We start from the raw sequence: 17,937 nt of genomic DNA on the forward strand, positions 1-17,937 counted from the left end.
GGTGAACTGGCTCTCTTTCATTATTTACTTACCACCTTGGTGGGTCACAACAAGGTTAATTTTAAAAAGATTCCTTCCCTTATTGATCTGTTTCTCCAGCCACACACAGAATTCCGTTTTCAAAGGAAACATTTCTGAAACTAACAAAACATTTATTAATTACTAACTGCAAGGAAAAATAGTGGTGCTGCATATAGATTAAAAATAAGAGGTGAGTTCAAAAAGATAAATATTTTTAAAGAATGGAGCCATCTCTGAATTTTTTGTGAAGAGTGCATATTTCAATGCTGTGGCCATTGTAGTGGGTTTTTCTGGAAGCATTGATATTGATAATTGAACAGTCATTTCTCAGATTCTTGGCTTTGTAGATTGATTGAATCTTTTCCATCCTGATTCCTTTTAATAGTGACTGATTGATACCACTCAAGGTGAGAGAGGTTTTCCTTCTTTGTTACCTGCAATGAAAGTGTTTTTAAATCGTTGTTCTCAGAGTTCTGAAGCTCAGAGCAAACAAATCCATAGATATGGACATCAAGTCTCGAAAATGCACAAACTATTCAGTGTTTGTCCTCTTTATTGCATTTCCCAGGATGATCAAAATGAAAAAAAGTTCTGCAAGAGGCATGTGGTGAGCTCCCTCGTCATCTCTTGTTGTTTAGTTTCTCTCTCTAAAATTTCCCTGACATTCTGTTCTTCCTACTGGTGCCACTCAAGACTTTGGCAGACAAAGGCTAGGTTTATAAATGTAGTCATTGTTTGGCCATGGCAGTCAAAACACACATTTTGGAGTGCATTGCTACTTTTGGGATTCCGATAAGTTATCATTACAGGTACACGGGTGATCAGTGAGGATACGGATGTGGAATAAAGGCTGTAAGGGGCATGCAGTGGGCAAAAGAAATAAGTATAAGTGAGCATAGAAGGTGAATGTAAGAGATGTGGGCTTAGGGTCATTGGTCAATGGTTGTCGGCTTTTGAACTAGCCTCCTGGGCACATAGTCCTGCTACTCTGCCTTGGAACTTGGGAAAACCTGAACCTTGCTTCTGTCTCCAGATGGTTACATGGTGGCGTGGGCAGAGCCTATGGCCCCAGGATTCCGAACTTGAACATTTCATTAATGCAACTTGGATATAACGCTTACCACTCCACGGATAACAAAGTGTGTAGCTGGATGAACACAGCAGGCTAAGCAGCATCTCAGGAGCAAAAAAGCTGACGTTTCGGGCCTAGACCCTTCATCAGAGAAGGGTCTAGGCCTGAAACATTAGCTTTTGTGCTCCTGAGATGCTGCTTGGCCTGCTGTGTTCATCCAGCTACACACTTTGTTATCTTAGATTCTCCAGCATCTGCAGTTCCCATTATCTATTATCAGCTGTCCACAGATGTTTGGGTGTTCCTGGTATTTTCAGTTTCAGATTTCAGATTTCCGGAATCTGAAGTATTTTACTTTTGTTCAAATTAAAGCAAATCTGATTTTCTTTCTTCCACTGAGCTTTCAGCTTCCTTTTTAAAATACTTATTTGCTGATGAATCCAAATATCCTCTGTTTATCTCTTTTTCTTTTGATTCAATCTCCTGGTCTTCAAGATGTGCATTTCCACTTCTTCCTTATTACAAAATGCAACGTTGCAGTACCAACAAACTCTTTACTTCATCCTTTCTTGCATGCTTTAGTATCTTCCTCATTTTGTCTTGTTTTTTTGCTCCTTGACATGCTCTACAGTCCAAGCATTTTAAGCGTCATCCAGGAATGTCAGTCCATTACAAGAATGGAAGTGAAATTGTGGACTCACCTTACTTTGAAGAAATTCTCATGCATTTAGATTACAGCAATTCTTTTTAGATCTTTCACACTTCTGAAATTATTATCTATTGTTGGTTTGCAAGACATTTTCAACCCTTTATTTGCCTTTAAATTATTTTTGCCCCTGTACTTTAATTTCACTAGGTGCTGGGAAATTTTAGTATGAGGAGAAAATTGTGATTCTGGAAAGCAGGGCTAACAGGAGAGGTGTGATAGAGTAAACATGAAAGGACAATTAATATAGGGCTGACAATGGCCTATGAATTGAAATGAATTTCTAAATGGGTGAAAAGTCAGGAGACATTTCTTCATGCAGGGGCTAATTGGAGGCTTTGGCACATGGAACGACTGAGGTAATAAACATGATTCATTTTAAGAAAACCTTGGAGATATATTTTAAGCAGTGGGAAATGTAGGACCAAGGGGAGAGAGTGGGGCACTAGAATTTATTTTAAATTACTTTAGCAAGGAGTTGGCATGATTGCGATGGTGATTGTTCAGTGCTATAAATCTCTATGGCTCTAACCTGGGAGCATCCCATCTTATAATGCTTTGTGAGTGCTCATCGTCATCTTGAATACTGGCTAAGTTTTTAGGAACATGTCTGGGAAAACAAACAGCAAACTCTTTCTGGTAACATAGGGAGGGATAACAAATATTGGCAATGCCAGTGATACCCACATTCCATGAAAGAATAAAGAAAACTATTTTTAGTGTCTGGATGAATGCCTTCTTAAGATTTCTTTTGACTCCTAGAAGGCAATGCAGCTTTATGTCAGACCCTTTCAATCCCTGATGAAAGGTCATTGGTATGAAACATTGAGCTGGATTTCACAGCAGGTTGCGTACTGCATGCCCTCCAACTCCTGCCAGATGAAAAGTCAGCCTCGAACAGACTGACCTTACTGACCCCTAACACGGCCCCGCTCTATCCGTTCAACCCTCCAGGTGGCATTGAAGAGGTGAAGGTCGAAGTTGTGCCCCTATGTGGAGGGAGGCCTTGCCCGCAAGAGCTAGTGCCCAAATTGATTGGCCACAATTCTAGTAGACCCCATAGCTCCAGCAATTAGCAATGCCCCCTGCTGGGACTGCATTCACAAAAGTCAGAGCCTCATTGGGCAAGGAGGTACAGTGGAATGGGAGGGGGGTGCACTAGGATGCAGGGGTGAAGGAGGTACAGATTTTGGATGCCAAACGGTGTGGCTCAAAGTGGTATTGAACTCTTGGGATGGGTGCCCCGATGCACACAGGGCACCCTGAAGGCAGGTACCTCCCTCCGGTCCCACTTTTCAACCAGTTGTTTATTGAAAACAAAAGCCCCCTCACTCATGCCCAATCTGTAGTGCTCAGTATTTTGGCAGTGAAGGTGGAATGAGAGCCTGGGGGGGCAATAGGCCCCAGGGTAGGCAACCCACTGGGTGCATTACCCATCACCTGGTACTGGAACTAGTTTGGCCATGGATGGGAAGGTGGTGCTTAAACCACCTGAAGGATTTTATGTACGTTCCCCTCCATATCCCAGCTGAAATCACACCAGTGGAAGGCTGTAAAATTCAGCCCACAAACTTCTCTCCTCTCAGCTGCAGCAGATTCAGAATCAAGTTCAGATTTTCAGTGTGAAATCCACAGAGATTACACTATTCTATTGCAGTGGTTAGATAATTAAAATATTTCCACCACTTTTTGTTATGACATCAAATTTTAGCTCACATTCAGAATATCTAGTAAATTTACTTCTGCAAAATAAGCAAGTTCATAAGTGTCATCCGTATAAGTATTTCTCTACAGTCACGTAGCTCCACTAGCTAAGCAAATGAATTGGTGACCCTCAAGTAACCCTTCGGTAATCCCAAATTGATAACCCTTTGCAGGTAACTTGTCAAATGCTCAAGTGGGTTGATGCTTGCAGAACAGATTATCCATCCTTTCTTTAACATTACTGGTTACCATTTAATTGAGCAGAGAAAACAAAAATCTATCCTTGTATTATAGAATACAGAATATATAGAATACACGTCCTCACACCCAGTTCCTGTAAAAATGTCATCCCCTATTCCCAATTCCTTCGCCTCTGCCACATCTGCTCCCAGGATGAGACATTCCACTCCCAAGCATGTCAGATGTCCTCATTTTGCAAAGACTGCAACTTCCCTCCCTTAGTGGTCGAGAACGCCCTCGACTGTGTCTCCCGCATTTCCCGCAACTCATCCCTCACACCCCATCCCCACAATAACAACCAAAACAGAATCCCCTCATCCTCGCTTACCACCCCACCAACCTCCAGATCCAATGCATCATCCTCCGACACTTCTGCCATCTGCAATCTGACCCCGCCACCAAAGACATTTCCCCTCCCCACTCTTATCTGCTTTCTGGAGGGACCAGTCTCTCTGTGGCTCCCTTTTCTGCTCCACACTCACCTCCAGTCCCACCACACCTGGCACTTTTCCCTACAACTGCAGGAAGTGCTACACCTGCCTCTACATCTCCCCCCTCACCCACATCCCAGGCCCTAAGAGGGCTTCCCACATCAAGCAGATGTTCATCTGCACATCTGCTAATGCAGTATACAGTATCTGCTGTTCCCGATGTGGCCTCCTCTACATTGGGGAAACCAAGTGGAGCTTGGGGACCACTTTGCAGAATACCTCTGCTCGGTTTGCACTAAACAACTGCACCTCCCAGTCGCGAACAATTTCAACTCCCCCTCCCATTCCTTAGATAAAGTGTCCATCCTGGGCCTCCTGCAGTGCCACAATGATGTCACCCGAAGGTTGCAGGAACAGCAACTCATATTCCGCTTGGGAACCCTGCAGCCCAATGGTATCAATGTAGACTTCACAAGCTTCAAAATCTCCCCTCCCCCCACTGCATCCCAAAACCAGCCCAGCTCGTCCCCGCCTCCCTAACCTGTCCTTCTTCCCACCTATCCCCTCCTCCCACCTCAAGCCCCATCCCCATCTCCTACCTACTAGCCTCATCCCACCTCCTTGACTTGTCCGTCCTCCCTGGACTGACCTATCTCCTCCCTAACTTCCCACCTACACTCACCTTTACAGGCTGCACCCCCATCTCTTTGACCAGTCTATCTCCTCTCCACCTATCTTCTACTCTATCCATCTTCTATCCGCCTCCCCCTTTCTCCCTATTTATTTCAGAACCCCCTTCCACTCCCCCATTTCTGAAGAAGGGTCTAGGCCTGAAACATCAGCCTTCCTGCTCCTCTGATGCTACTTGGCCTGCTGTGTTCATCCGGCTCTGCACCTAGTTACCTCTACCCTTGTATTTTCCTTTTCATGCTCTGATCTTAAATTAATGGAACTGACTCTTTGCTTTCCTGAGAGTTCAAGCCACCTTTGTAGAATGTTCAACTATCTCCATTTTAATCAAAGGAACATCTTAATTCTCTACAGAAAGGAGAGGATCCTTTGGGAATGGGTGCTTTTGAGGAGGTGTAGAGGCAGTGGACAGTTGGGATTTTGAACACCTGATCTCAAATTCAACAGGAGCTGGCAGTGATGGACAAAGTAATAGTATTGTACAAATTTAAAATATATATCTCTTAAGCTTGTAACCAGGACTAATTATGAGATTGTGTGAGGTCCTCTGGGGACACTGGCCTTTCACAATAGCCTCCAATAATATTCTCAGATACCAAGGGTGTGTAGAAACTAAAATTTAATCAAATTGATGCCTCATTTTTAATACAGTTTGGTTTTAATCTAGGGAGAGGCTGAATAGGCTGGGATTATTTTCCCTGGAGCATCAGAGATTTAGGAATGACCTTATTGAGGTTTATAAAATCATGAGGGGCATGGATAGGGTGAATAGCCAAGGTCTTTTTCCTGGGGTAGGGGAGTCCAAAGCTAGAGGGTATAAGTTTAAGACGAGAGGGCATAGGTTTCAAAGGGACCTGAGGGGCAATATTTTCACACAGAGGGTGGTACATGTGTCAATTGAGCTGCTGGAAGAAGTGATGGAGGTGGGTACAATTTCATTTAAAAGGATCTGGATAGGAAGATTTATAGGGATACGAGCCAAATTCAGGCAAATGGGGCTAAATTAATTTAGGAAATCTTGTCAGTATGAATGAGTTGGACTGAAGGGTTTCTTGAACTAGCGGTCAAAACAATATCTTAAACGAAGCGGACGGTTTGCTCACTAGCAAGTATTTAATGACTAGTTAGGAACTGATGGAATGCATCACACAGGTTAGCCATCCAGCCATCACTGGAAAACAACTGGCTGTATTCTATCCATCAGTTACTAAACAGAACATGACACTTTACCTTTGGCTTTCAAAGTCCAACTGGCTGTCAATATGGCAAGGGCCATGCTATTACTTTCTTTAGAATTGTGAATATTGCATAACTCCCTACTGCTTAATTAACGTTGGCTAAGTAGCAGATGAGAAGATGCAATAAAGACTATTGTTTGCAAAAGCATCTCACAAAGTGAGCTCAAAGAGAAGCAATGAATCCGAAATTGATTAATGCTAGACCTCGCCATTGATAATGCACAAGGGACAGATTTATTACAGGAATTTCACTCTACAAAATCAGCACATCTCCTTGTGCATTTATTTGTGGATCTAACACTGAGGCTATTGATTTTAGCATCTACCAAGATCATTTGTCAGAAATGATTCAAATGCAACCATTCCCAAACTTTACAAGGTCCACATGGTGGCTCGGTGGTTAGCATTGCTGCCTCACAGTGCCAGGTTAGGTGGATTGACCACTCTAATTGTGGAATTATAGGGAGAGAGTGGGTCTGGGTAGGATGCACTTTGGAGATTCAGTGCAGACTTGATGGTCCAAATGGCCTCAATCGACACTGAAAGGGAGTCCACGATTCTCAAATCTGGCAGTATGAACAGTGGAAAGGTAGCACAGTTGGCAGGAGACTTGAGGGCTGTTGATTTCTTGCCCAGGACAAATGTGGGAGAAAATGGGCTGACCGTATCTCCATCAATTAATAGATGTGAAGAACACATTTCTTCATAGAGGATTTACTTTTATAAACATGTGATCAATGTTGTTCTTGTTGAAATCAAAAAGACAAGTTATCACAATATAAGCACCTACATTCTATCTACACCAGCTGAAAGGAATGGCTGGCAAACCAGCAGCAAACCTTTAAGGACATCTAATAGCAATTACAAAGAGCTCTCTGACTCAATTAACTGACGTTAGGATGTATACAGTGAGAGCACAATCATCTTGCTTCTGGGAATAATGCCTGAACACTAGAGAAAATAATGGCACCCTTTGTTCATTTGCTGTTATTGATTCAAACAGAAAAGAATTTGTAAGCTTAGAAACCAAATGCCAACCAGTAGCTTCATTAGATTCAGTCTGGTTGGCACTCATTGAATAACTCTCCTTTTAGAGGCCATGGCAAGCTATTAGGTTGGAGAGTTGAAGAAGCCTTACATCTTCGAGTGTTGTATGGTTTGTAGAGTACTCCACACTTCTAGTGTAAATTTTAATTCAATCCTGCTGCAAGTTCATTGACGTTTAGCTCAAAAGGATGTTTTATCTGATCATCAGAAGTTAAATTCTTATTCAATTGCATTACAAACTTTATATAAAGATATGTATCTTACTTTAGTCAGTTAGTGATGAACTAATAAGTTTGATTAACTACACAAAATAGTGGAATGTTTTAACTATGTACTACGTATTGCTTTATACAATGAATTTATAGAGACAGACAGCCTAGCAGAAGAGACATGCTGATCCCATTCATCAATCTTACTAAAAGTGAATGACTCGCCTCATCACCCTGCCCACACTCACGCTGACATTATATAGCCAAACGCAGTTTGAACTCAGTGGCAAACCAGCATATTTCTTTTGTTAAGACCCCTCTGTTCATCCCTTCCGATCCTAGCCACTATAATCCAAGTAGCTAACATCATTTTCTATCTAGAAAGACCAGAAAAAAAACTTACATCATCTGACTTCTACAGCATTGGAATGAAAGCTACATTGTATGCATAACATGGAAACATAGAAAATAGGAGCAGGAATAGGCCATTCAGCCCTTTGACTCTGCTCCACTATTCAATATGATCATGGCTGATCATCCAACTCAGCGGCTCTGTTCCTGCTTTGTCCCCATATCTTTTTTGACCACCTTGGTCATAAGAACTATATCTAACCTCTCCTTGAAAACATTCAATGCAGTGGCCTCAACTGCTTTCTGCAGCAGAGAATTTGATGGGCTCCCCACTCTCTGTGAGGTGAAGAAATTTCTCCTTATCTCAGTCCTAAGTGTCCTTGGGGTGTTAAACTTTCAGCTGAGACTACAATTGTTTGATTTTTGACTGGCATCTTCAGCAGTGGTGAAATTTGACTCATCGGTGACTACTTGTTTTCCCAGTTTATATTTACATTGGACATTGTCTTCTGAGGTTGAGAAAAAACAGGGAGAGTGAGAAACTTCCAGTTGTTACAACTTTTTTTTCCTTCTTTTTCTCTGCCACTCAAAAACAGCTACTGAAACATGGTTTGTTTGTTAATTCCCAAAACTGCCACCATGTCTTTCCAAGCTGAAAAGTTGCAGACAACCTTTTATGTCAAACATGTGTACTAATCATACGAATTTGAATTAAAACTAGAAATATGAATTTCTTGATGCAGGCTTAGTTGCCTGTGTTCAGTGTCTTTAGATAAAATGAGAATTTCAGTATAGACAGTTTTGTTTATTCCATACTGGCTTCCTGCATATGCCTCAATCTGTTGTCAAGTGATCATGGCAGCCATCTTAGATTAGCATATGTCCTTTGTTTAAAAGATCATTTAAAATTGTAGAAGGCTAGCGAGTTTTGAGAAGATTTGTAGCTCAGGTTGAGGTTCTAGATGTGAGTTTGCTCGCTGAGCTGGAAGGTTCGTTTTCAGACGTTTCGTCACCATTCTAGGTAACATCATCAGTGAGCCTCCGACGAAGCACTGGTGTTATGTCCCGCTTTCTATTTATCTGGTTAGGTTTCCTTGGGTTGGTGATGTCATTTCCTGTTCTTTTTCTCAGGGGATGGTAGATGATTGTAGAAGGCATCAAGTATAACAATCAGATAAAAGCCAAAAGAACTGTGGATGCTGTAAATCAGGGATAAAAACAAAGTTGCTGGAAAAGCTCAGCAGGTCTGGCAACATCTGTGAAGGAGAAAACAGAGTTAACGTTTCGGGTCTGGTGACCCTTCCTCAGAGCAATCAGATGTTGGAAATTAAGATTTTATGTTCCAGTTTACTACTGTCAGAACACTTTGGATGTCTTGCCGGAGCAGAATTGTTTCTGGAACGTTTGCACTGAGTGAAGAACCTATCACCTATTTCAGGCTAAGACCATCAAAGCCTTTCTTCTGCCTTTAGCAATAGGGAGGGCAATGTACTTGTGTGATGGAAATTGGATACCTCACTGCCTGGTCAATGATTGGAAAAGGACGTGGCTCGATGAAGTTTCTGGATTAGTGTATTCTCATTTTCCTCTCCACTGACTGCTTTGGCTTTCTGTCATCGGTGTCTGAGTTTCTTCATGCAGCGTCTTGGCATTGTTGTAGTCAGAGTGATTCACCCACAAACGTAAAATGAAATACCAGTGGCACTATCTCTGGCACAACATCAATACTGCCTTCAACCCGGCCGCTTTTCAAACCAGGACCTGGTGTAACTAACAACCACGTTGTTAAAACTGAGAGCAAACAAGGCTCCCCGGATCTACACTCCTCAGAAGGAATTATGTGAGCTTCAAATTCCACTGGCAGCTCAAGAAACTATCTCCCCCATGGTAGCTTTTGTTCCAAGTTAAAACTTTCACTAGAATTAAACGACCCCTTTATCTTTCCCATGCAAAATGCCAAATTGCTTTTCAACGTTTTGGTCGTAAAGGTAAGCATTTTATGTTCAATTCTGCTTTCATCCGTAACCTATCGACCCTCTTTGAATTTGACCCGGTATCAAATTAGATTGAATTTTTGTTCAGCTTCAGTTTTGCGTAGTTTAATTGTAGCTCAGCTTCCTGCTCCTGCCAGCACAGAAATGAAACGCTTTTTCATTGGCCTCTTGACAGGTTCCCTGAAGGCAGGACTTCATTCCAACAGTGAGAGGCTGCTCAGTGAGGAATGAACAATAGACCCAAGGGTGATCACCTGTAGCAGGCAACAGTGTGCCAGTAAGAGTGGCATGCCAAGTTCACACATTAATAATCATTCAAGAAAAAAACCACTCCTTGTTCAATCATTTTAATATCACAATAGTTCCGAGCAAACGTATCTGTCCTTTAGCTCAATTGCCGCGTTAATGCTTTGCTGTTGAAAACAAACTATTTTCACATGAATAGTTGAGACTGTTCCCAAAACACATTAATTAGGTACTTAACATTAATTGCTCTTGTTAACAGGTGAGTTGATGGTTTGAAAGGCAAGCATATGTGAGCAAGGTCTTTGGAATAAAATGTATGCAGTGTTAAATTTGATAAAATGATACTGTGATAACTTAAGCCTTTTTGTCAGCTTTCAATGTTACAGCATTAGAACAGGCCATTCAGCCTTCAAACGTGTTACTATTTTAATCTCCACTTGCTATCAGGAATCTCATCTCTCTCCCATTCACCGTCTATACTCTTGAATGTTCACTCATGAACAGCTACCTTATTCAAAATACTTTCTAGTCAACCTCTAAAAGAATGATGGGCTGCAAAGTGTAATGGTGTGGATAGAAATGGAACTCTCTGTGAAATTCGAAGTGGGCACTTTTCTTCAAGTTTTCAATGAATTTAATGAATGGAGCTGTTTGTTTTAAAAGTTGAGTATTTTGTGCCTGCTGTCAGCTAGATTACAGATTGACTGGATTTTGGGAAGTATGTAGTTCCCAAAGCACAGTGGGCTCAGATCATGGACAAAGTTAGAGAGTTACAGCCCAGACTGTAGCAGGTCAGTTCATAACCTACTGGTGGGTAAAACAAAGGGCAGTCAGATTGTAGTAGGGGGTGAGGACAGTACCTAGGGGGCACAGAATATACTGGGGGCTGGTGGGATGGGTAAGGACAGTGCCGAGAGGGTACAGATTGTAGCAGATCTGAGGACAGTACCTGGGGGGGCACAGAATGTAATAGGGGGGTGCAGTGGGTAAGGGTAGTGCCCAGAGGGTACAGGCTGTAGTGAGGGGTGAGGACAGTACCTAGGGGGGGCACAGAATGTAATGGGAGGTGTGGGGTGGTAAGGAAAGTGCCCAGAGGGTATAGCTTGTAATGGGGGAGTGAGGATAGTGTACAGGCGTACAGATTGTAATGAGGAGGGAAGATAACAGTGCCTGGAGGTGTAAATAGTAGTGGGGGAAGGGGGCGGTGAGGACACTGCCCATGGGGTTACATTTTGCAGTGAAGAGGGTAAGGACTGTGTGCAGGGGTACAGATTGGAATGTGGAGGGAGAGGACAGTGCACAGACGAGTACAAATAATAATGGGGAGGGTGAGGGCAGTGTGTTGGGGGGAACAGATAATAATGGGGGGGTCAGAGCAATGTGTAGGGGTTACAGATAATAATGGTTGGGGTGAGGGCAATGTGCAGGGGGACACAGGTAAGAATGGGTGTGGTGAGGAGAGGGTGCAAGGGATACACATATATAATGGGCAGTGTGTGGGGGTACAGATAATAATAGGGTGTGAGGGCAGTGTGCAGGGGGTACAGATAATAATAGGGTGTGAGGGCAGTGTGCAGAGGGGTACAGATAATAATAGGGGGTGAGGGCAGTGTGCAGGGGGTACAGATAATAATAGGGGGTGAGGGCAGTGTGCAGGGGGGTACAGATAATAATAGGGGGTAAGGGCAGTGTGCAGGGGGGTACAGATAATAATAGGGGGTGAGGGCAGTGTGCAGGGGGTACAGATAATAATAGGGGGTGAGGGCAGTGTGCAGGGGGTACAGATAATAATAGGGGGTGAGGGCAGTGTGCAGGGGGTACAGATAATAATAGGGGGTGAGGGCAGTGTGCAGGGGGTACAGATAATAATAGGGGGAGAGGGCAGTGTTTGGGGGGGTACAGATAATAATAGGGGCTGAGGGCAGTGTGCAGGGGGTACAGATAATAATAGGGGCTGAGGGCAGTGCGCAGGGGAGTACAGATAATAATAGGGTGTGAGGGCAGTGTGCAGGGGGTACAGATAATAATAGGGGGTGAGGGCAGTGTGCAGGGGGTACAGATAATAATAGGGGGTGAGGGCAGTGTGCAGGGGGGTACAGATAATAATAGGGGGTGAGGGCAGTGTGCAGGGGGTACAGATAATAATAGGGGGTGAGGGCAGTGTGCAGGGGGTACAGATAATAATAGGGGGTGAGGGCAGTGTGCAGGGGGTACAGATAATAATAGGGGGTGAGGGCAGTGTGCAGGGGGTACAGATAATAATAGGGGGTGAGGGCAGTGTGCAGGGGGTACAGATAATAATAGGGGGTGAGGGCAGTGTGCAGGGGGTACAGATAATAATAGGGGGTGAGGGCAGTGTGCAGGGGGTACAGATAATTACAGGGTGTGAGGGCAGTGTGCAGGGGTGTCAGTGCTGATAATAATAGGGGGGCTAAGGTCAGTGCGTGTGGGAGTACAGATATATAATAGCGGGTGATGGCAGTTTGCAGAGCGTTACAGATATTGATAGGGTTTGAGGGCAGTGTGCAGTCGGGTACAGATATTTAATGGGGGTGAGGACAGAGTGCAGGGGATACAGATAATAATAGGGGGTGAGGGCAGTGTGCAGGGGATACAGATAATAATGGGGGGTGAGGGCAGTGTGCAGGGGATACAGATAATAATAGGGGGTGAGGACAGAGTGCAGGGGATACAGATAATAATAGGGGGTGAGGGCAGTGTGCAGGGGATACAGATAATAATAGGGGGTGAGGGCAGTGTGCAGGGGGTACAGATAATAATAGGGGGTGAGGGCAGTGTGCAGGGGGTACAGATAATAATAGGGTGTGAGGGCAGTGTGCAGGGGGTACAGATAATAATAGGGGGTGAGGGCAGTGTGCAGGGGGGTACAGATAATAATAGGGGGTGAGGGCAGTGTGCAGGGGGTACAGATAATAATAGGGGGTGAGGGCAGTGTGCAGGGGGTACAGATAATAATAGGGGGTGAGGGCAGTGTGCAGGGGGTACAGATAATAATAGGGGGTGAGGGCAGTGTGCAGGGGGTACAGATAATAATAGGGGGTGAGGGCAGTGTGCAGGGGGTACAGATAATAATAGTGGGTGAGGGCAGTGTGCAGGGGGTACAGATAATAATAGGGGGTGAGGGCAGTGTGCAGGGGGTACAGATAATAATAGTGGGTGAGGGCAGTGTGCAGGGGGTACAGATAATTACAGGGTGTGAGGGCAGTGTGCAGGGGTGTCAGTGCTGATAATAATAGGGGGGCTAAGGTCAGTGCGTGTGGGAGTACAGATATATAATAGCGGGTGATGGCAGTTTGCAGAGCGTTACAGATATTGATAGGGTTTGAGGGCAGTGTGCAGTCGGGTACAGATATTTAATGGGGGTGAGGACAGAGTGCAGGGGATACAGATAATAATAGGGGGTGAGGGCAGTGTGCAGGGGATACAGATAATAATGGGGGGTGAGGGCAGTGTGCAGGGGATACAGATAATAATAGGGGGTGAGGGCAGTGTGCAGGGGGGTACAGATAATAATAGGGGGTAAGGGCAGTGTGCAGGGGGTACAGATAATAGGGGGTGAGGGCAGTGTGCAGGGGGTACAGATAATAATAGGGGGTGAGGGCAGTGTGCAGGGGGTACAGATAATAATAGGGGGTGAGGGCAGTGTGCAGGGGGTACAGATAATAATACGGGGTGAGGGCAGTGTGCAGGGGGTACAGATAATAATAGGGGGTGAGGGCAGTGTGCAGGGGGTAGAGATAATAATAGGGGGTGAGGGCAGTGTGCAGGGGGTACAGATAATAATAGGGGGTGAGGGCAGTGTGCAGGGGGGTACAGATAATAATAGGGGTTGAGGGCAGTGTGCAGGGGGTACAGATAATAATAGGGGGTGAGAGCAGTGTGCAGGGGGTACAGATAATAATAGGGGGTGAGGGCAGTGTGCAGGGGGTACAGATAATAATAGGGTGTGAGGGCAGTGTGCAGGGGTGTCAGTTCTGATAATAATAGGGGGGCTAAGGTCAGTGCGTGTGGGAGTACAGATATATAATAGGGGGTGATGGCAGTTTGCAGAGCGTTACAGATATTGATAGGGTTTGAGGGCAGTGTGCAGTCGGGTACAGATATTTAATGGGGGTGAGGAAAGAGTGCAGGGGGTACAGATATATTATGGGGGTGAGGGCAGTGTGCAGCGGGAACATTTAATAATGGGGGGTGAGGGCAGTGTGCAGGGGCTACGGATTTGGAAATTTTGCCTGCAGTTTATAGGAATAAAAGAAGAAATAATGTGGATGTGCACTGTCTCTTTACATATTGTAAATGTAAGTATTTCAACATCTCTCACCCTTTTTTTTCTTTAATTTCGTGTCTGAGGAAAATACCAATCCTTTCCTGAATGTACTACGCTGTGAAATTGAGTTGTGGCAGGTTTGTGAGAAAACATGTGATCCCTGATTTCTGCAGGGCCATGAAGATGCTTCACACATTTAAAATGGTAGGCTGGGCCTGTTTGTGACATGCACATTTTCATCGCTAGGGGACTGGTGTGGGGCATGATTTAAACATGGGTGAAATCCACAGTCAGCAACACCTCTATCAGTGAATACGCCTAGTGCGTCTCCGCGCTGAGTTTAATTAAACCTCATCTTCATTGTAGAAAGGCCAAAGAAAGGAATGGTGGACATCTAAGCATGGGAATGTGTGGAAGTGTCAGTTGGCATCGAAAGTCTGAGGAGCAATTGGGGGTAGGTAGGGGTTATAAGTTGGCGTGAATAATGGATGGGGTGGTGCGGGGGAGTTGAGCATCAGTGTTAGGGTGCCAAATAATGAATAAAACAACTGGATGTAGACTCAGAGTTCTGAAGTTGGCCTATTAAACTGCCTTTAGTGCATTTCCTGATGAAGGGTCCCGACTTGAAATGCCAGCTTTCCTGCTTTTCTGAAGACAGCATCCCGACCCGAAACATCAGCTGTCCTGCTTTTCAGACGCTGCCTGGCCTGCTGTGTTCCATCAGTTCCACATTGTGCTATCTCAGGCTCCAGCATCGGCAGTTCTTACTATCTATTAAACTGCATGTCTTGTCACTTGTCAGAACCTGTGGCCACATTTAATTTTCATTGAAGGTTTGGACACCCAGCTCCTTTCTGTACACACTACCACAGTGGAAATTCCACCACTCAGTGGCAACTCTCTGAAGGCAAGTGCAACAAGCCGGGACAATTCTCATCTCCTGCTATCATATCAAATCCAGGCCATTGTTAGCAACTTGCTGTGTCATCCAGCCCCACACTTTGTTATCTCGGATTCTCCAGCATCTGCAGTTCCCATTATCTCTGATCACAATTTTAACCTCACTACGAAGCCTCTTCCAGGGATGCCTAACCTGAAGAAGGTACCCCACTCCCTCCGGACAAACCTCAGGGAATCTGTCTCCCACTGCAACTCTCCTCTCCACCTATCTTCTCCTCTATCCATTTTTGGTCCGCCTCCCCCTCTCTCCTATTTATTTCAGAACCCTCTCCCCATCCCCCTCTCTGATGAAGGGTCTAGGCCCGAAACGTCAGCTTTTGTGCTCCTGAGATGCTGCTTGGCCTGCTGTGTTCATCCAGCTCCACACTTTGTTAGCAACTTTGCAGTTTTCTTTTGTTTGCGATTATCTAATATTGAAGTTCTGTCATTCTGTCTTGCCTCTCATGTTAATAAGATCAATCACTATCAAATTGGAAAACACATTGGAAGGTAAAACGTGTGAATGCCTTAACATTTCTGAACCCTTAGGAATATATAATCTAAACAGGCATTTGGGTGGGGACTGACTTAATGGAGGACCTTAAGACCTTGTGACACCAGATCTCTCGATCTGTCAAGAGAAGGCACATATCATACGCTCTCCTCAGCACCATCCTTCACCTCACTGTGCTCATATATCACTAAAACAGATAAGATATCGTCACCTACCAAGACTTGTAACAATACTTTTCGTCTCTACCATGTAGACTAGCATCAAATTGAGTGGTGAAGACATCTTCTCATAAAGTTGCAAGGGTAGACTCTTACAACTAACATTTCTAAATCCCTAACAAGGGTGGAAACAATGTCTCAGTCATCTGCAGATTTGCATTCAGTGTCACCTGGCAAATTCACCTCTGTTATTTAAACCTGGGCATAATAAAAGATTTGATTTGATTTGTTATTTTCACATGTACCTCGGTATAGTGATAACACAGTGTGGAGCTGAAGGAGCACAGCAGATCAGGCAGTGTCAGAGGAGCAGGAAAGTTGACGTTTCTTCAGAAGTTTAGAAGGTGTACAGTACAGGCAGATCACACCACATAAAGATCGTGGTGTGATTGAACAGAACGAGAATACAACATTTACCACCGAAAGAAGGTGAGTAATTGTAATAGACCTAAAATTGAGATTTAAAAGCGCAGAACAATTGCAAGAAATGTGATAATAAGATCTGCCGTAGAGAGCTCGCAAAGAGCCACCCTGTTTCAGAGCTCTCTTGAAACCAACAGAGGCTCCCCGAAGGAATTCCCAACATTTTTCAATTGCAATAGCAACCATTGAAACTGGGGCTAGATCCTGTAAGATAGTTTCTGCACTAGAGCTTTTCTATGTCCTGCCAGGAACAGGAACTAAAACAAGCAGCAAAATGTGACAGAGTATCACTGCTTCTTAGAAAACAAAAGAGTATCCACTATTGGCTCTTTATTATCTGAAAGTGTTATAATTCAGATTTGACATTAAACTGAGCGCAATCTTTTTTTAAAAAAAAATCCTTCAAGCCATATGGATATCACTGGGATCATCGCTTCCTATCCCTAATTGTCTTAGAGCTGAGTGACCTACCAATCCTGTCCAGTGGGCAATTAAGAGTCGGGCATATTACTAAGGGTTTTGAGTCACATGTAGCCCAGACTGAGTAAGGATGGGAAATTTTCTTCCATATTCATGAACCAGGTTAGTTTTCATGACAAAAATGATAGATTCATGGTCACTATTGCTAAACGTTTGTGTCAAAACCCACTTTCATCGTGCATTTTCCTGAGATTGGCATGCAATTCCAGACTTTTGTTTATCAATTATATTTAGATTCCACCAGGTGCTTGATGTGGGATTTGCAAACACCTTTCTAGAACACAACCTCAGTTTCTGATCCAGTGGATTACCATCAGCTATCCTTATTTAAATATCTCTTGCCATTGGGAATATTTGAAAGAAAATTAGGAGAGTTATGACCAGGCTCCTGCTGAAAGTGTATCTCTTAATCAGTATCAGCAACAAAGATTACCTCATCACGATCACATTGATGTTTCTGGGATCTCACTATTAACACGATTTACATTGCTCTTTTCACAACTTCCAGATCTCCCAAAGTATTTTACAGTCACTGAACTACTTTTGAGATGTGATCACGACTGTACAGCAGCCAATCCTGGCATCCCAGAAGCTTCATTGTGATACCAATGAGGTAAATCCCTCTCAACTGCTGCCCCTCTTAAGAGCTGCTCGTTTGCACAGAGCACTGTGTTGCTTCTACCAGTTGTAGGCCGAACCCTGAGTTCTATTTTCTATCCATGACCAAAATTATTTACTTTTGCCTCAACAGCATTTTCTGAATTCTGCCATTACTTCAGCTGTATCAAATCAGAATTCAGAACAATCCTGAGGAAGAGTCTGCATTCAGTTCTGGTCTCCCTGCTGCAGGAAAGATATTTTCTAACTTGAAAGCATTCAGAAAAGATTTACAAGGCTGCTAGGATGGAGGGCATGAGGGATAGGGAGAGACTGAATAGCCTGGGATTATTTTCCCTTTGTGTATCGGAGGCTGATGGAAGACTTTCATACAGGTTTATAAATTATGAGGGGTGTTGACAGAGTGAATATCCAGGGTTTTTTCTTCCCAGGCTAGGGGAGTCCAGAACTAGAGGAGGTATGTTTAAGGTGAGAGGGGAAGGATTTAAAAGTGGCATAAGGGGCAACT

General features: G+C 44.0%; 1 long non-coding RNA gene across 1 annotated transcript in view; it reads left to right on the forward strand.

Moving 5' to 3' along the window:
* Nucleotides 1-9,521: 9,521 nt before the first annotated feature.
* Nucleotides 9,522-17,937, forward strand: part of LOC125452970 (uncharacterized) — a 35,876-nt gene continuing 27,460 nt past the window's right edge. Inside the window, exon 1 of the long non-coding RNA XR_007247648.2 lies at nucleotides 9,522-9,697. This is a non-coding gene — a long non-coding RNA (uncharacterized LOC125452970). The remainder of the gene's footprint in view (nucleotides 9,698-17,937) is intronic.

Source organism: Stegostoma tigrinum, chromosome 4 (assembly GCF_030684315.1).
Source record: "Stegostoma tigrinum isolate sSteTig4 chromosome 4, sSteTig4.hap1, whole genome shotgun sequence".
Lineage (NCBI taxonomy): Eukaryota > Metazoa > Chordata > Chondrichthyes > Orectolobiformes > Stegostomatidae > Stegostoma > Stegostoma tigrinum.